General features: G+C 46.0%; 1 long non-coding RNA gene across 1 annotated transcript in view; it reads left to right on the top strand.

The window, feature by feature from the left end:
* The first annotated feature begins 11,050 nt into the window (after positions 1 to 11,050).
* Positions 11,051 to 18,583, top strand: part of LOC137531501 (uncharacterized) — a 29,257-nt gene continuing 21,724 nt past the window's right edge. Inside the window, exons 1-2 of the long non-coding RNA XR_011023654.1 lie at positions 11,051 to 11,133; positions 17,306 to 17,519. This is a non-coding gene — a long non-coding RNA (uncharacterized lncRNA). The remainder of the gene's footprint in view (positions 11,134 to 17,305; positions 17,520 to 18,583) is intronic.

Here is an 18,583-nt window from a genome sequence, read left to right on the forward strand (position 1 = left end):
CCTCTGAGCCATGGATGAAGGACACAGGTCAGTGAAAAGGCTAGGCCTCTCACCGACCAGTGAAGGTGTCCTTCACCCATGGCTCCAAGGGTCTTGTGCAAGTGATTAGGAACAACAAAGTAAGGAACAAGAGGAATCAAAGGCACAGGTGCAGGACTACAGGTGCAGTGCAACAGGCACAAGGTTGTGACCCAGGTAGTGTCTTTCGGGGACACCAGGCCCTAAAGTTCAAGTCCAGCAAAACCAAAAGTTCCCTGACATGGTCATCTGAACACCTCTGAACCTTGGTTGAAGGAGATGGGGCAGGGAAAAGGTTGGGCTAAAAAGCCCTGTGATGGTATCCTTCCTCCGAGGATCGGAGGTATTCAGAGGAGCATGTCCAGGAACAATGTGACTTTTTTTTTCAAATTGTATCGGCACCACTACTAGAAAAGGTGGGAGTTGCTGCCTGGAAATCTGGACTCTCTTGGGTGCTGGTCGTGGATGAGCTGGACCCTGACAGCGGTGGCCCACATTGACTGCCTCTGTAGCCGGTGTACATCTGTGATGATTGCCAGGTGGGCACCGCTGTTGGTTGTGGGGGTCTAAAAATTGGTGGTTGCAATAATGGCGTGTCCATGTGCTGTTTGATCACCTCCAGCAAAGTGGAATGGCACGCCATCAAGTTTTGGGAAGGCACCTTTTCCAAATATGGTATTAGAGACATCACAGTGTGAAAACACGGGTGTGCCTGCAATTTCAGTAGTTCCTTGCTTTGTTGATGCATTTGCTGCATCATGTTCTGCAGCTGGCCCACCGACTGATGATGCTGCGCACGCAGTTGGTCGATTTCTCCTCTGTGCATCTCATGCATCATTTTAAGCTCGTCCCTGTAGTGCCCATGTACAGCGTCGAGCTCACATTGCAGTGAAGTGATGTGGGACTTGTACTGCTCCATGATATGGCCCCTGTCCTCATCTTGCAACTGCCGGGTTATGAGAGTTTGGTGGCTCTGAAGAATCCCGAGAAGTCCGGAGACAGCCCCGGACATCTCGGACTCTGTCTCTCTCCTTGTTGGGGGGAGGGTACCTCGACGCCTCACTGGTGTGGTGGTCCTCACTGGTGGTGTGGCAGCATCTTCCCGTCCTCTGGCCTGTGTCGGGGTTGCCCTGCGCGCTGGTTGTGCTGCAGTCTCTCGGTGCTCCTCACTTTGTTCTTGTTCCCCGGGAGCTTCCATAGCGGTCGATTGTGGAGGTGCAGCTTCATCAACACTCGGTCCTGCAACCTCAACATCCAAGCTCTCTTCTCCCAAGTCATCATCAAAGGAGAGAGCTGGGATAGCTAAGGACTCCCTCCTCCTACTCCTCTCCTCGGGGACATAGGTTACATCGGCGACGTCATCATCCACCAAGCTCTCCTCACTGCTGAACAGTGCCTCCTGGGTCGGTTCCTCTTGCTCCAAATTGTCTTCAGTCCTGTAGATAAAAACAATATTTATTGGTGTGCCAAACAGCATGTGGCGTCAATTCACAGAGCTAGCAAACACTAGCAAACACTTTATCAACCGTTTCTACCAAACATTTGATAAAGCTTGTGAGAAAAGTTCGCTAGCCATGGGAATTGAGGCCAGTTTATAGCAATACATGGCCGAAGTCATGGTAGTTGTCTGCTAAAATGAGCTCTCAGTTCCTGCCCACAGTAGTGGTACTTACAGTCTAGGTTCCAGGCTTGCATTGATGAAAGACAATTGCTTGGCAAATTGGTAGTCTTTTTGTCGCTTTCCCCCGCCACTGCCACTTCGTTCGGCAAGTTTTTTCTTCCGTAGCCATTTCACGTATGCATCACGTATATTGCGCCACCTTGTCTTGAACCTTTCTCCTGTAACGACATGAAAAATTGATTTCGATTATTTCTCTTGTAGGTACATCGCAACTGGACAAACATATACATCGCTACATGTCACATTTCGTATTGGGAAGAGCACGGTGGCAGGCATCGTCGTGAGGACTTCGAGGATCCTTTGGACGCGACTGAGGGCCAGATACATGCCTGTGCCGGACACCACGAAATGGGAGGAGATCGCCCAGGGCTTCTGGACCGAGTGCAAGTTTCCTAATTGTGTTGGCGCACTGGATGGGAAACACATCCGGATTCAGAAACCCGTGGGGAGTGGCAGCCATTATTTCAACTATAAAAAATACTTCAGCATTGTTCTAATGGCAGTGGCAGATGCGGACTACAAGTTTGTGTACAGCAGGAAACAAAGCAAGCGCTCACCAATATGGGCCGCATCTGAATGACTCACCACCTCATATGCACCGCTTAAATAGCTCAAATACACACTCAGCAATCAGACAGATGCAAAACATATGCAAAACTAAACTAAATACTTACCATGCAAAACAGGATAGCACAATGGGTGCTGCTAGCCTGGTAGTTACAGAACTGTGGATACAAAATATAGGTAAAAGGCTGCGCATCCCTGACCCAATACTGTACAAATGAATGGTTAATCGCTGTGGCGCACACCGCCCCCCCTGGACTAAAATGTACGCCCGCATCCAAACAATGCAATACTGGTCTATGGAGAAATTTTAGCTTCCATCTGATTGCTGAGTGTGTATTTGAGCTATTAAAGCGGTGCATATGAGGTGGTGAGTCATTCAGATGCGGCCCATATTGGTGAGCGCTTGCTTTGTTTCCTGCTGTCTGTATTGAATGTAAGTTACACATTTTAGCATAGCAGCTGCCAGGGTAAAGACATTTGCTTTTAACTTAGGTCAGTTTAGTGTTAGGACATCTGCTCTGGAGATTTACCTCAACGTTGGTGCAGATGTCCAGTATATCTATATTTTTGCATGCAAAACTATGATGGAAGCTAAAATTTCTCCATAGACCAGTATTGCATTGTTTGGATGCGGGCGTACATTTTAGTCCAGGGGGGGCGGTGTGCGCCACAGCGATTAACCATTCAATTGTACAGTATTGGGTCAGGGATGCGCAGCCTTTTACCTATATTTTGTATCCACAAGTTTGTGTACGTGGACGTGGGGTCGTACGGTAGTTCCAATGACTCTGGAATTTTCCAGCGTACGACCCTTTGCCGGCTGATGGAGGAAGGCAGACTGCGTCTCCCCCGTGACAGACCCTGGCCTGGGACAAGGGCACCGGCCTACCCCTATGTGTTTGTGGGGGACGAGGCCTTCGCCCTGTCCGACCATGTAATGCGTCCGTACCCAGAAAGGGGACTTGATGCCAGCCAGCTACACTTCAATGCTCGGTTGAGCCGTGCAAGGAGAATGGTGGAGTGCACATTTGGGATCCTGGTGTCAAAGTGGAGGGTGTTCCACACGCCCATGCTGCTGAAACCGGGCAACGCAGTTGTCGTGGTGAAGGCAGCATGCATCCTCCACAACTTTGTGCGGCAGGAGGAAAGAGAGACTCCGGAACCCCCGAATGTGCTTCCACTAATGCCCCTGCGGAGGTATGCAACCAGGCCAAGGGTAGTGTCACTGCGGAACAGGGACCAACTGAGACTTTATTTTACCACACCACCAGGACGAGGGTGAATGTTTGGTTTTTAATATGTTTTGTTGAAATGTGTTTATTTTGGAGTTTCAAGTTTTTAAGTGATTTTAAATGTCTTAATTTTTTACAATAAATTGATGTTTAATAATTGGTCATTGTGTATGTTTTATGTGCACAGGTGGGGTACATCGCAGGTGGGTGGGAGACATCACAGGTGGGTGGGAGACATCAAAGGTGGGTGGGATACAGCACAGGTGGGGTACATCACAGGTGGGGTACAGGTGGGTGGGATACAGCACAGGTGGGGTACAGGTGGGAGGGATACATCACAGGTGGGGTACAGGTGGGTGGGATACATCACAGGTGGGGTACAGGTGGGTGGGATACATCACAGGTGGGGTACAGGTGGGTGGGATACATCACAGGTGGGTGGGAGACATCACAGGTGGGTGGGATACATCACAGGTGGGGTACAGGTGGGTGGGATACATCACAGGTGGGTGGGAGACATCACAGGTGGGTGGGATACATCACAGGTGGGGTACAGGTGGGTGGGATACATCACAGGTGGGTGGGAGACATCACAGGTGGGTGGGATACAGCACAGGTGGGGTACATCACAGGTGGGGTACAGGTGGGTGGGATACAGCACAGGTGGGGTACAGGTGGGTGGGATACATCACAGGTGGGGTACAGGTGGGTGGGATACATCACAGGTGGGGTACAGGTGGGTGGGATACATCACAGGTGGGGTACAGGTGGGTGGGATACATCACAGGTGGGTGGGAGACATCACAGGTGGGTGGGATACATCACAGGTGGGGTACAGGTGGGTGGGATACATCACAGGTGGGTGGGATACATCACAGGTGGGGTACAGGTGGGTGGGATACATCACAGGTGGGTGGGAGACATCACAGGTGGGTGGGATACATCACAGGTGGGTGGGATACATCACAGGTGGGGTACAGGTGGGTGGGATACAGCACAGGTGGGGTACAGGTGGGTGGGATACATCACAGGTGGGTGGGATACATCACAGGTGGGGTACAGGTGGGTGGGATACATCACAGGTGGGGTACAGGTGTGTGGGATACATCACAGGTGGGTGGGATACATCACAGGTGGGGTACAGGTGGGTGGGGAACAGGTGGGTGGGCCACGGGTGGGTGGGCAACACGTGGGTGACACAAATCCATAGCAAAAGTGGAATACATCACAAGCTAAACCACAAGCCCCCCCAAAAACTTCTAGTCAACATACCCTCTGTGCCTTGCTGTCTCTTGCTCAAGTGCTCAAAGTTCTCCACATACAGCTTGGCAATTTTTTTCCACAGGCCTCTGCATTTTTTGATGTTGCTGTGGTCCGCATCCCCCTTGTCCCACAGGGCTGGTACCTGCTGCACCTGTAGGATGAGGTCTTCTGATGTGTAGGGCCTCACCCCCTCGTTATCAGACATATCGTCAGACATGTTGCTGCCAAACAGCTCCAGCATGAAGTCACTGCTGCTCCACTCTGTGAACGCTGGTGCCATGTGGTCCCCATCCAAAATGGCCACCATACCATAGAGTCAGCATAGGAAGTGTGGTATAACATCCGGTTTTTATAGCCAGTGTGTTGTGCGCTCTCCGGTTCTCATTGGTTTCCATTGGCCGGATGCAACATTCCGGCTCCGGTCCGGATACGTCAGCTGGACCAGCCGGACCAAAAAATAGCGCATGTTGGAATGGACGCCGGAGTCCGGATCCGGTCCGGCTCCGGTCCGGACGAAACGGACGCATGTGAACGGTCGCATAGACTTTCATTGCTATGCCGTGCGTCCGTTTCGTCCGGTCCGCATGCGGTCCGGCTCCGGCACGGCGATTCCGGATAGCAACCGCTAATGTGAACCGGGCCTTAGTGACTGTATGTCAAGATTAGAAATAGTGGGCAGAGCCAAAAACAACTAACTTTTTACATGGGGAAATGTAAACTGCAGCTTTTCTTACACTGTTAATGGCAGGGTTCTCAAACTTCACACAGTTGGTCACTGGGTGACTAGAATTAATATTCGGAAAAGTAGGTGGAGCCTACAAGAGCCAATCAAAATTCACCTATTGCTTTTCAAGGGGAATGTTGAAACTGCAGCCATTCTCACACTGTTAATAGCAGAGGCCTCAAACCTGCTACAGTCGGTCGTTAAAGAGAACCTGAACTGAAAATAAAAAGTCAAAATAAACATGCACAGGTCATACTTACCTCCCGTGCAGTCTACTCCCCAATCTCTTTCTCCTCTCCCGTGTCCCATTTGTCCACTGTGATCAATGGAATTCTCCGTCCTCCATTTTAAAAAATGGCCATTACCCCATAACAGCTTCCTGCTCATCACACTGTTAAACTGTAATATCGCTCACTTGAGCCATAGGGAAACATGGACATTACCTTGTACATTCAGTTGTAACTGACAGCTGCTGATATATAACTGACAGCAACTGGTATATTTCAGTTCTGACAAAATATTGTCAGAACTGGAAGTGATCACTGTAAGGAGAAAATGGTGAGCTTCTGAGAGGAACTGACAGTGAGGTAAGTATGTAATATTCATTTGCAGCGACGTCATGTGTTTATATTAAATAATTTTACTCACTTCAGGTTCCCTTTAAGTGTTTGGGGTTCAAATTCAGTAAAGGGGCGGAGCCAAAAACAGCCAGATTTCTTTGCTGGATAAACTGCTTATATTAGCACAATTTTGATGCCAGGAACCCAAAAGCTCACAAACTTGGTCATTGAGTAGTGACTGTGTGTCAAGGTTGCAAAAAGTGGGTGGAGTTAAAAACAGATTTTTCTGGGAAATTGTAAACTGCAGCCCGTCTTCACTGTTAATGGCAGGGTTCTCAAACTTAGCATAGCTGGTTACCGGGTGACTGGGATTAACATTCAGAAAAGTGGGTGGAGCCTAAAAATGCCAATCAAAAATCACATGTCACTTTTCAAGGAGAATATTAAAATTGCTGCCATTTTTGCACTGTTAATGGCACAAGCCTCAAACCTGGTACAGTTGGTCATTGGGTATCAAATTCAGAAAAGGGGACAGAGCCACAAACAGTGAATCAGATTTGTTTCATTTAATGGGAAAATACAAATTATTGATGCCAAGGACCCCAAAACTCACAAACTTGGGCATTGAGTAGTGACTTTGTGTCCAGGTTACAAAAAGTGGGCGGAGCCAAAAACAAATTTCACTGGAAAAGTGTAAACTGCAGCCCTTCTGTTTATTTCAGGGTTCCCCAATCTTTGCCCAGATGGTCACTGAGTGACTGAGATTAATATTCAGGGAAGTGGGTGGAGCCTATAGTAGCCAATCAAAATTCACCTGTTGATTTTCAAGTGGAATATTTAAATTGCTGCCATTTTTACACTGTTAATAGCAGATGCCTCAAACCTGCTACAGTTGGTCATTGGTTGACTGGGGTTCAAATGCTGGAGAGGGGTGGAGCCACAAACAGCCTATCTGATTTGTTTAATTTCTATGGGAATATACAAATTATTGATGCCAAGGACCCCAAAGCTCACAAACTTGGTCATTGAGTGTTTGTGCGTTAGGGTTAGAAAGTGGGCGGGGCCAACACCAGTCAAATACATACCCGGGCAACGCCGGGTCATCAGTGGGTGAAGACAAATACAAATTTCACTGAGAAAATGTAAACTGCAGCCATTGTGTTAATGGCAGGGTTTTTAAACTTTGCACAGTTGGTCACTGGGTGACTGAAATTAATATTCAGAAAAGTGGGTGGAGCCTACAAAAGTGAATCAAACTTCACCTGTTGTTTTTCAAGGGGAATATTTAATTGCTACCATTCTTGAACTGTTAATGGCACAGGCCTCAAACCTGGTACAGTTGGTTATTGGGTGACTGGGGTTCAAATTCAGGAAAGGGGGTGGAGCCACACACACCCAATCAGATTTGTTTCATTTCAATGCTGATTATTGATACCAAAGACCGCAAAGCTCACAAACTTGGTCAGTGAGTAATTGTGTGTTAGGGTTAGAAAAAGTAGGCGGAGCCAACACCAGCCAAATACATATCCGGGCAACGCCGGGCAATCAGCTAGTGTTTGATATTTGCTTTTTGTAGTCTGATATGCAACTCTGGCTGTGCATTGAAGCAGACACCCCTTCTGCAATTGATTTGTCCCAATATAGCTAAATCTGTCTGTAAATCTGTAAATCTCTGAGTCTGAAATAATTAACACTGTGCACAAATTGTTTAAACATCTGTAATACCTGGCATACTTGTATAATTTCTTCTCTTCCTTGTTACTATCACTATGTTCCCTAAATGCACCGTGGGGTTGTCATGAAAAGTAATTTCGTTGTGTTACACAGTGACAATAAAGTGAATTGAATTGAATTGAAATCCTACCCTCAATAAATTACAGCTTTTGCCTCTGATATTTAACATGAAAAGTAGGAAAATGTTTACACAGCTACTTAGACATTATTTGTACATTGTCATTTTAGAACACTTGGGTATCGATAGTATTCCTTTAACAAACTATTTTCTTACTCTGATTACCCCTCTCTGACACTGCAGCTGTCTTTAGTAGGTTTTGGGGCTCCATATCAATAGTGTGCTTGGGGCCCCATGTAAAACTTGCACTGGGGCCCCCAAAATTATTATTTAGTATTTATATAGCACCAACATCTTCTGCAGCGCTGGACAGAGTATATATTGTCTTGTCACTTGCCTGTCCCTTAGAGGAGCTCACAATCTAGTCCCTACCATAGTCCTATGTCTGTATCGTGTAGTGTATGTATCATAGTCTAGGGCCAATTTAGGGGGAAGCCAATTAACTTATCTGTATGTTTTTGGGATATGGGAGGAAACCGGAGTACCCGGAGGAAACCCACAAAGACACGGGGAGAACATACAAACTCCTTGCATCTGTTGACCTGGCTGGGATTCGAACCAGGGACCCAGCATTGCAAGGCAAGAGCCCTAACCACTACGCCACCGTGCCCAACCCATAACCAAGATCCTTGGTTATGCCACTGCACATGCAGACACACAACCACCCACCCACATACACGCATAAGAGCACACACACACATATGCTCATGCTCGCACTCACACATGTAAATGATGAAGCTGAGTGTTCTGTACACGAAGATAAGCACCCAGTATAACAAGCTAGCAACATCTCTTTACTGAAGAAAAATATGCAGAGATAAAACCATAGAGATCATCACATCATTTTACAGACCGTGACATCTTGTGGTTGATTTACTATACTGCAGTTTAAAGTAATTTCTTTAGATACTGCCAACAGTGAAGCATGCAAGCACACACACCCACCCACCCACCCATATACACGCATACAAGCATGCACACAGACACACACAAGCACACACATGTACACAAGTGAGGAATTTTGGCTAAACACACATGTGCGTTAATTGTTGCCTGTTGAGAATTGGAAAATGATCCCTCATGCCTCAATTCAGTCCTGTCCAGACACGTGCATTGTGTTGCTATGTAGCGGGCGGAGGCAGAAATGGACTAAGATGCAGCTTTTGCCCAGCGCTGATGGTCACCTGGATTTTTTTTTGGTGGTGATGGCCAACAGCCAATCACATTGTTCTTGCCAATCCCCGCCCCCAGAAGCTACTCAGTTACATGTGCTCATCCTCACATCCTACAACTTATCAAAACTGAGATGCGAACAAGGCTAAAAATTGCATGAGAGGAACACCCTCATACCTATTTTGGTATGTGGGCAACACCCTTGAAGTGACTCTCTCTGGGTAAAAATTGAAACTAATACTCAAAAAATATTTATTGCAGAACAACATGCAACGCGTTTTTTTGGGTGTTACTCCCGCTTCCTCAGGTCAATAAAAGTGCCTACTAAGCAATCAAACGAAGCTCTGATTGTCTTGCCTTGTTTCACATTGTTTTTATTAGTTTGATGATTTTTGGGCACCTACTTCACACCTTTTGATGGACACATAACTTTTCCAATCTATTTTTCCTACAAATCCGAAATACAACAATGACAACAAAACATATGTAAAGTGCTTTTCTCCTGTAGGACACAAATCACGTAAGCTTTTCGCAGATCAGTAAGTAATGATGTGTTACAGGGGGGGGGGGGGGGGAATTAAGTGATCATAAATGCCAGACTAAACAGGTGGCTATTCAGTTTTGTTTTTACACATTTCAGGTTGGTGCTGTCTTGATTGGGTGTGGCACGGCATCCAAAGGGTAGGGCTGCATGATGGAGATCAGCACGATAGAGATAGGGGCACCCTCAATGTTGTTCATTTTGGCACTGAGAGATCAACGAACAGAGGTCCCAAAACTCATTCCTTCTTATGGAGCACAAAGAAGGCTCTGGTGAAATATGGCATTCATCTGTGTTGGCAGGCAGTACACTATAGTTCAGCATAACACCCAGTATAGGTAGTTAGTATAGTTGCCCTCAGTATAGGTTGTACAGGTGCCCCCAGTATAGGTAGCTAGTATAGTGGCCACTTGCCCCCAGTATAGGTAGTATAGCTGCCCCCAGTATAGGCAGAATAATTGCCCCAGTATAGGCAGTATAGTAGCCCCCAGTATAGGTAATATAGTTGCCCCAGTATAACTTGTATCGTTGCCCCAGTATAGGTAGCTAGTATACTTGCCCCCAGTATAGGCAGTATAGTTGCCCCCAGTATAGCTTGTATCATTGCCTCAGTATAGGTAGCTAGTATAGTTGTTCCCAGTATAGGTAGTTTAGTTGCCCCTGTATAGGTAGTATAGTTGCCCCAGTATAGGTTAGCGAGGTAGGGTCCCCTGACCCTGTACCAACCCCCCTTCCTGGCCGCCGTTTACCTTTTTGAAAAAAAGCAGCACCCGCCTCCTGCAGCAGGACAGGCTCACCGTTTCCCCTTGCCTGCCCTGCTTGTAGTAGACCTCAGATCGCGTGACCTGCAGCAGCTCCCATCGCAGCGCGTACACCATTAAAAAAATTACTTCTGGTATACATGCTGCTATGGGAGCCACTGCGGTCACTCGGTCGCCAGAAACCAGTGGCGGCCGAGCGAGGGGGGAGAGCGGGATGCCGTCTGACGCGTGGCGTGGCTAGAGGAAGCAACGTCACCTGGCGTCATGGGGGGATGGCCCTGCCCACATCTGTGCTTGACCACAGATGTTCAAGATGAATTATCGTGAATAACTTCTGTTTCAAGAAGGCAATAAAACCCTAGTTTTAGTAGGAGGGCTTTTCGGTCTCTTTTAGTCCCTATACTTTCCTAGTGGTTTGGGTCATCCCAAGCTGCTTGGTTACTGTGTTGATTTCTTGCAATCAATCTACACAGGAAGTAAAAGGGAGAAACGCTGATAACCAGTCATTAAGATGAAATTGATCAGCTGATCGATGGATCATGTGTCTCTTCACAATTGCGCTTGCCGGCTACATTCTCATAGTGAATCATCTCTTCCAGAAATTAATTACTGCTTTCACGTTTACCTACTCAGCACATGTAAGGGTGTGGTATGATTGGCCTATAAAGCTGGTTATGTCACTTGTCTAACAGCGTATATAAGTCTACGGGAGTACCGTCAGTTTTCTGTCCCTTTCCGAACCTCTCAGAGGTGTACATTTGGTAAGTCACAAAATGATGGATTGATGATCTAATCTGAAATGTTTTTTAATGCTTTTAGAAGTCTTTTAAGTTAGCAAACAGGGGAAATTAAAGAGGGAAAATATTTTGCTTTGTTATAGTTCACAGTAATCTAATATTGATGTACAAAAGCGATCTATAAATACTGTATAAGTTTAACTTCTAGGTAACAGTTAATATAACTATATTTTAGCAATTTGCAATTGAAAAAGTAGTAGTACTATTACAAATATTTTGAGATTTTTTTTTCTTACTTGCTGGTTGTTTTTTATTGACTGATTGGTGGAAATTACCACCTAGATTTACGTCACAGGAGCCTATAGGCACAGATGTCCTGGTACCCTAGACTCCGCCCCCCCATGAGCCTACAAACAGCCGCTGAAGCGCACCACAAGTGTGCTGGCTGTCCCAGCTGTCACTTCTCCCTTACTTCCCTTGCCCATCATAAGTAGCTACATAAGTAAGTAAGTAATAGGTAGTCAGACGTACTCTCAATATTAAAGAGAACCAGAGATGAAGCACCCTCTTGTATTTACCTTATAAATCAGTGGGAACATGACAGTAAACACCTAATCTGCTCTTTGTTTCATTGTTCTCTGTTTAATCTGACTGTTATCACCCCTGATAAGAATCCCCGACTGAGCACTCCGTCTAGCTTTGCTACGGAAAAGATTATAGTTGAGTCTGTGTTCTCTGGTGTCTCTTTTCAAGCCCAAGCCTGCCCCCTTGTGGCTCTGCTATAATGACTCAGCTATAATCATTCCCTGCAAAGCCAGACTGAATGCTCAGTCCTGGATTCTTATCACAGCTGATAACAGACATTTTTAGCAGTGAGGATGAAACAGAGAGCATGGTAAGTGTTTTCTCTAATGTTCTTACTGATATATATGGTAAAATACACAAGGGTGCTTTGTCTCTGGTTCCCTTTAAGTAGCTAAAAGTGCCCCCAAGTATTTGGTAGCTAGAGGAACCTCAGTATTAAGTAGAGCTGAGTAAGTAACCTCTCATTTACACTCTGCTCAGGACTCTGCATAGGGAAGGAGGAGGAGGCTCTCGGGAGGGGAGTGAGCCGGCTTTCCATCATCAGGCGCCTGTAGGGCTTGTGCCTACACTGCCTTATGGTAAATCCTGCCCTGCACCTAGGTGACAATTCAGGAGAGAAAGTTTTAGCATACAGGGCCAATATGCAATTCACTTTTTCACCTGAGTTTTCCCCTAAGTGATATTTTTAAACTTGTCAATAAAATACCTTTTAAAGCAATTACAAACAAGAAAATGCTCAAAATAATTTTCATTGTACTTTTTCGCCTACTTTTTGGTAGTTTTTTTTTTTTATTGCAAAGTGCTGAAAAGTTATTTTAAACAGAAGATGAAAAATGATCTCCTAGGAGAAAACTCAGGAGAAAAAAGGAATTACAGATGGGCCTTGCTGTCAATGAAATGCTTTTTAATCACCTTGGCGGTAATGATAAGCTCAGCTTGTCCATTACCGCTGCCGGGGATTGCTCAGTCCCTTTAAGCTTGTTTCATGGTGGGACGTTACAGTCCCACGTTACAGCAGCCAGTAACGCAACCTAACTCACAGTACTGTAAAATCAATGTGCTGTTCACAGTGCACACGTTACGTTACATAGTAACGCAGCACGTTTAAACAAAGTGCTGCATGCTGTATGTTATACTGGGCTAAGCAGCGTTAGACTGTTTGCACATGCTCAGTAATGTTGGAGGAGGAGGTCCCTCCTCCTCCTCCTCCTCCTCCTCCTCCTCCCTCCTCCCTCCTCCTCTTCCTCCTCCTCCTCCTCCTCCTCCTCCTCCTCCGCAGCCAGCCACATGGCTAATTAATATTCACTGCACTGCAGAGACTCCTGGTAGGACTGTAGTGTTGTCTGGATCATGAACGAATCGTTCATTTGATCCGGATCTTTTTTGTGAGTCGAATCATCCGGATCATCACAATGAAAGATTCGGTTCACAGTGGATGTCCGTCTGGGAGAAACAGAAAAATACAGAATGTACAGTGCAGGGAAAGTCCTGTCCTGCTAGTCATTTCACCCCCAGTCTGCTTCCCTAGTAAAATGATTCAAATGATTCGGTTCAAAGATCTGGATCTTTTCAATGATCCGATTCAAATGATCCGAATCTTTAAAAAGATCCAGACTTCCCATCACTAGCCTGGAGCGGCTGCTTTGAGAGCCACATAACAGCAGCTCAATCTGACGTCCAACTTCAACACCACCATGCGTTGCGTTAGGGGCACGTTATGCGACCATAACGTCCCCTAAAACGCAACATCTTGGTGGGAAAGTAGCCGGAGGGTCTTTTTAAATAAAATTTTCTGTGGGGTGTGTAGCTAGCACTTGGCCAGCTACATCACCCATCTACCAATCGACCCCCTGCCCCCCCACCCCCCGATCGCCGCCGGCCCGCTCTGATCGGAACTGCGCATGATGTCGATGACGTCAGACGTCATGCCCGATCGTCGCCATAGCAACGCCTGAAGCTATGGCGGAAGTCTCGGCTATCTCGGGATCGCGGCCTGGTAGATATTGCCGGCGGCGATCGGAGGGGGGGGAACAGTGCCGGGGGACTTGGGGGGAAAGTGTAGCTAGCCTAGTGCTAGCTACACCAACATTAACACATTTATAAAAAAAAAAAAAGCCACCCGTGGCCGCATGGCCGCAATTAATTGAATGCCAGGGTGGTTAAACCACCAGCAAGAGAGGAAATACTTAAAATAATTTTAACCTCCTTGGCGGTAACCCCGTGTGTGACACGGGGTAAGCCGCCGGAGGGTGCCGCTCAGGCCCTGCTGGGCCGATTTTCATAATTTTTGTTTTGCTGGATGCAGCTAGCACTTTGCTAGCTGCGCCAGCACTCTGATCGCCGCCGGCCCCTGCCCGATCGCCGCTATCTGCTGCGGCGCGGCCCCCCCCCCCCTCCAGACCCCAGCGCTGCCTGGCCAATCAGTGCCAGGCAGCGCCGAGGGGTGGCCCGGGACTCCCAATGACGTCCCGACGTCAGTGACGTCGGTGACGTCATCCCGCCCCGTCGCCATGGCGACGGGGGAAGCCCTCCAGGAAATCCCGTTCTATGAACGGGATTTCCTGATTGGAGATCGCCGAAGGCGATCGAAGCGGGCGGGGGGATGCCGCTCAGCAGCGGCTATCATGTAGCGAGCCCTCGGCTCGCTACATGATAAAAAAAAAAAAAATTTAAAAAAAACTGCTGCGCTCCCTCCTGGCGGTATTTTTCATACCGCCAAGGAGGTTAATAGTCCTTTTCACGTCATTTTTGGTACTTTTTCAATTGCAAGGTGCTGAAAAAGTATTTTAAAGAGAAGATGAAAAATTATCTCATAGGAGTAAACTCAGGAGAAAAAGTGAATTGCATATGGGTCCTTATTCTACACAGTGGTGGAAGGGAAAAATCCGGACTTGTTCACCATGTAGTAACACAAAAAAAATATATAAAAAGGTAAAAGTTCTCTCCTGGGCGATATTTTCCCACCTTATCAATGAAATGTCTTTTATGCCACCAGCAAGGGAAAAAAAAATACTTTTAATAATTTTGACACATGGGCGTGGCTATCACCCCTGTGACTCCCGCCATCGCAGGGGGGCCCAGTGGCCCCTCCCCTTTCCTCTCCCCAAATGCAAGTGCAGCCAATTAGCAAAAAAACCTCCCTGTTTGCTCACAAAAATCGCCCCGCCCCCTCCTCCCACCATGCAGAGGAGCGGAAGCGTCTAATTTTTACCCACTTCCAGACGCTGCTTCTCAGCAGAACACTCCCTGCCGGCGCCCACTCACATGATCTTCATGGGGTTTAGGGACCAAAGGGGCCCCATGCTATCATTTTTAGGCCCTATTAAGTCTATTTATACCACTGTTTTGACAGTACTTTTTCACCTACTTTTTGGTACTTTCATTGCAGTCAGGGCCGGTTCTCTCATGAAGCAAGGTGAAACATTTGCATCAGGCGCAGATATTTCAGGGGCAGCATTTTTGTACAGTGTGTACCTTCCGGAGGAGGAATGGAGGGGCTGTGGGTGAGCAGTGTGTTTGTCACAGACTCACAGCCAGCCAGTGTGCTAGTGTGCGGCGCTGCAGCATGTCATGTGAGGACATTAAATGAAGCAGAGTAAAATGTAGGGTGCAGTGCGATCATTCCAAATAAGGGGTGGGGGGCACATTCTCACAAGTTTGCCTCAGGCAGCAAAAAGTCTAGAACTGGCACTGATTGCAGTGTGCTAAAATGGCCACTAATAATGTAGACAAGATCTTACCTACAGTTCTGTTCATAGTATTTAAAATCTGATGGAAGTGGTCAAATTGGCTAATCATTGACTAATCAAAATGGAAGGATGTGTAACCATCCTGAGGCTAGATGCACACTTAGCAGAAACACCAGCGCCGCAAAAAACGCTACGTTTTGAAAGCTAATGGAAGTCTATGGGCCACGGTAAAAAACGTATATAAAAAACGCCTATGCGTTTTGTATGCGTGCGTTTTTAAAAACGCTGGTTTTGTTGCATATTAGGCAAAAATGCATTCAAAACGCACATAATGAAAGTCAATGAGAATGCTATGGTATGCGTTTCACATGCGTTTTTGTAACAAAAAGTGCTGGAGATTTTGCAAATCGAAAGTGCTTGTGCAATGATTTCCTATGACAGTGTTTACATTTAAGCATTGTGATTTTTTAAAAACGCGCTACCTGTACCATTTTCTGAGCGTTTTGGCTCAATGGCAGGTATAGGGAAATCGCAAAGCACTTGAAAAAGCGCTTTGTATTGCGATTTCCCGAGCGCTTTGAGGAATAAATACATTGTATTTATTCATTTCTGAGTTAAAGTATTCACATCAATCGCTCCGCAAAAGCGCTTAGAAAAACGCTTAGAAAAGTGCTTTTCTAAGCCGAAATCGAGAGAGACACTGAAGCGAAAAAAAAAATATGATATAATAAATTGGTTGTGTAGTACGGATAATTACTAGAACATAAGTAGCAAAAAAATATTTTCATATTTTTATTTTCAGTTATACAGCTTTTTTTTATAACATTGCATCATTCTCTAATATTTGCAGTTTACACACTACTCAGTATTCTAAATGTTTTTTACAGAGCAGGCAGTGAACTTTTGACCTGTCCTGAACTGTTCTCTGCAAAAGAAAAAAACAATACAGTTGAGATAACAAGCTTCAGAACACAGAGCTCTCTGCGACTTTGAAAGTCGTGGAGCTCCATGGCTTTTTTGCATAGATAACAACTGGAGTTTCTTACCACTGGAGTTTCTTACCTGTACTGGAAACAACATTAGACTTATGTCTCTGCTCCTAATGTTTTATTTCTTAGCTGTACTACACATACAAATCATTATAATTTTTTTTTTGCTTCCGTGTCTCTTGAAGCGCTTTCAAAATCACCCCATAAATCACCGATGCTTGCGATAGAGCTGGCGATTTATAATGTGAAGAAGGCCTAACTGTCCAGCACTGCCTGGAGGTCAAATCAAAAACGCATGTTATGCAAATGTAATGCACCTTGGAACTGAACTAATCCAAATCATCAGCTACTGCATTTGAGTGGTCCAATTCCAAGTTTGCAAAGAAATGACATAAAATTTGCATCCCTCTGGGTAGGAACACACTAGGCAGTGCGGGAAAGGTAGCGTTTTGCTGCATATAGGTTTTGTGCATTTGTGTTTTTTTGTGCGTTTTTTTCCCGCACATGCGTTTTTCTTGCATTTTAATGCATTTGCGGTTTGCATATATAAATTGCATATGCGTTTTGCATGCTTTTTTTATGTTTTTTATGCAAATCACTGGGAAGTCAACAGAAAGCGGAAATACATCAAACAAAAATAAAAAAAATGCATTTTAAAAAAACGCATAAAGTACGCACTACAATGCCATACCTCTGCGTCACCATTGACTTTCATTATGTGCGTTTTAAATGCGTTTTGGGAAAAATATGCAGCAAAACCAGCGTTTTTAAAAACGCACATTGCAGAACGCAAACGTATGCGTTTTTTCATGCGCCCATTGTCTTGCAATATGTGCGTTTTCCACAACGCTAGCGTTTCTGCCTAGTGTGTTCCTACCCTCAGTGATGACTTCTTTATTGCTTCAGCACCTAATGCGTACTTGTGTCTTGCAGATTTACAGCACTAACAACCGTGACAATGAGTGACTCTACTACTACTACTACAACTACTACTCCTGCTACTACTTCTTGCTCTCCATCTTCAGCTATACTGGATCATTTACTTGAATTAAAAAAGTGTATTGACGCTCATTTTGATGAAAATGGACATCTCTCAGGAGAAAAATTCCAGAAACTAATTAAAGAAATTTTTGGAAAGTTATTGGATGTAAGTATTGTCTGTAGTCTTGACTTTTCTCCTCCAGTTGAAGTGAAGACAGTTTAGGTGCAATGCCTGCGTTAACTTTTTCCTTCTTCCCATGTATCCACTGGAGTGTGTAACCTCCCTGGTGGTGCATCTCTGTCTGGAATTATGAGTCAAAAGTGAGTCATAACTCACCAAAATATATCAGAATAAAAGCCTGGTAGACATTCTGCATATAAATGAAAGACTGGAACACAAAATTGTTGAAATAATTAAATTCATGAATAAACTTTAAAAAATTGTGATGCTGTACAAATAAGGCAGACTGAGAATAGTTAAAATCCAGGCAGAGGTCGGAGCAGGCGGCAGGCAGAGAGTAGTCAATATCCAGGCAGAGGTCGGTGCAGGCGGCAGGAAGAAAGTAGTCAAAATCCAGGCCGAGGTTGGTGCAGGCGGCAGGCAGAAAGTAGTCAAAATCCAGGCAGACGTCGGAGCAGGCGGCAGGCAGAGAGTAGTCAAAATCCAGGCAGAGGTCGGAGCAGGCGGCAGGCAGAGAGTAGTCAAAATCCAGGCAGAGGTCGGTGCAGGCGGCAGGCAGAGAGTAGTCAAAATCCAGGCAGAGGTCGGTGCAGGCGGCAGACAGAGAGTAGTCAAAATCCAGGCAGATGTCGGAGAAGGCGGCAGCAGAGAGTAGTGAAAATCCAGGCAGAAGTCGGTGCAGGCAGCAGGCTGAGAATAGTCAAAATTCAGGCAGACGTCGGAGCAGGCAGCAGGCAGAGAGTAGTCAAAATCAAGGCAGAGGTCAGTGCAGGCGGCAGGCAGAGAGTAGTCACAATCCAGGCAGAGGTCGGTGCAGGCGGCAGGCAGAGAGTAGTCAAAATCAAGGCAGAGGTCGGTGCAGGCGGCAGGCAGAGAGTAGTCACAATCCAGGCAGAGGTCGGTGCAGGCGGCAGGCAGAGAGTAGTCACAATCCAGGCAGAGGTCGGTGCAGGCGGCAGGCAGAGAGTAGTCAAAATCCAGGCAAAACTAGGTAACAGTAAGGCAGAAGCATATATATACACGTGTTTCTTTTTCCCTGTAAAAAAAAG

The sequence above is a fragment of the Hyperolius riggenbachi genome, chromosome 9 (genome assembly GCF_040937935.1).
Source record: "Hyperolius riggenbachi isolate aHypRig1 chromosome 9, aHypRig1.pri, whole genome shotgun sequence".
Classification (NCBI taxonomy): Eukaryota; Metazoa; Chordata; class Amphibia; order Anura; family Hyperoliidae; genus Hyperolius; species Hyperolius riggenbachi.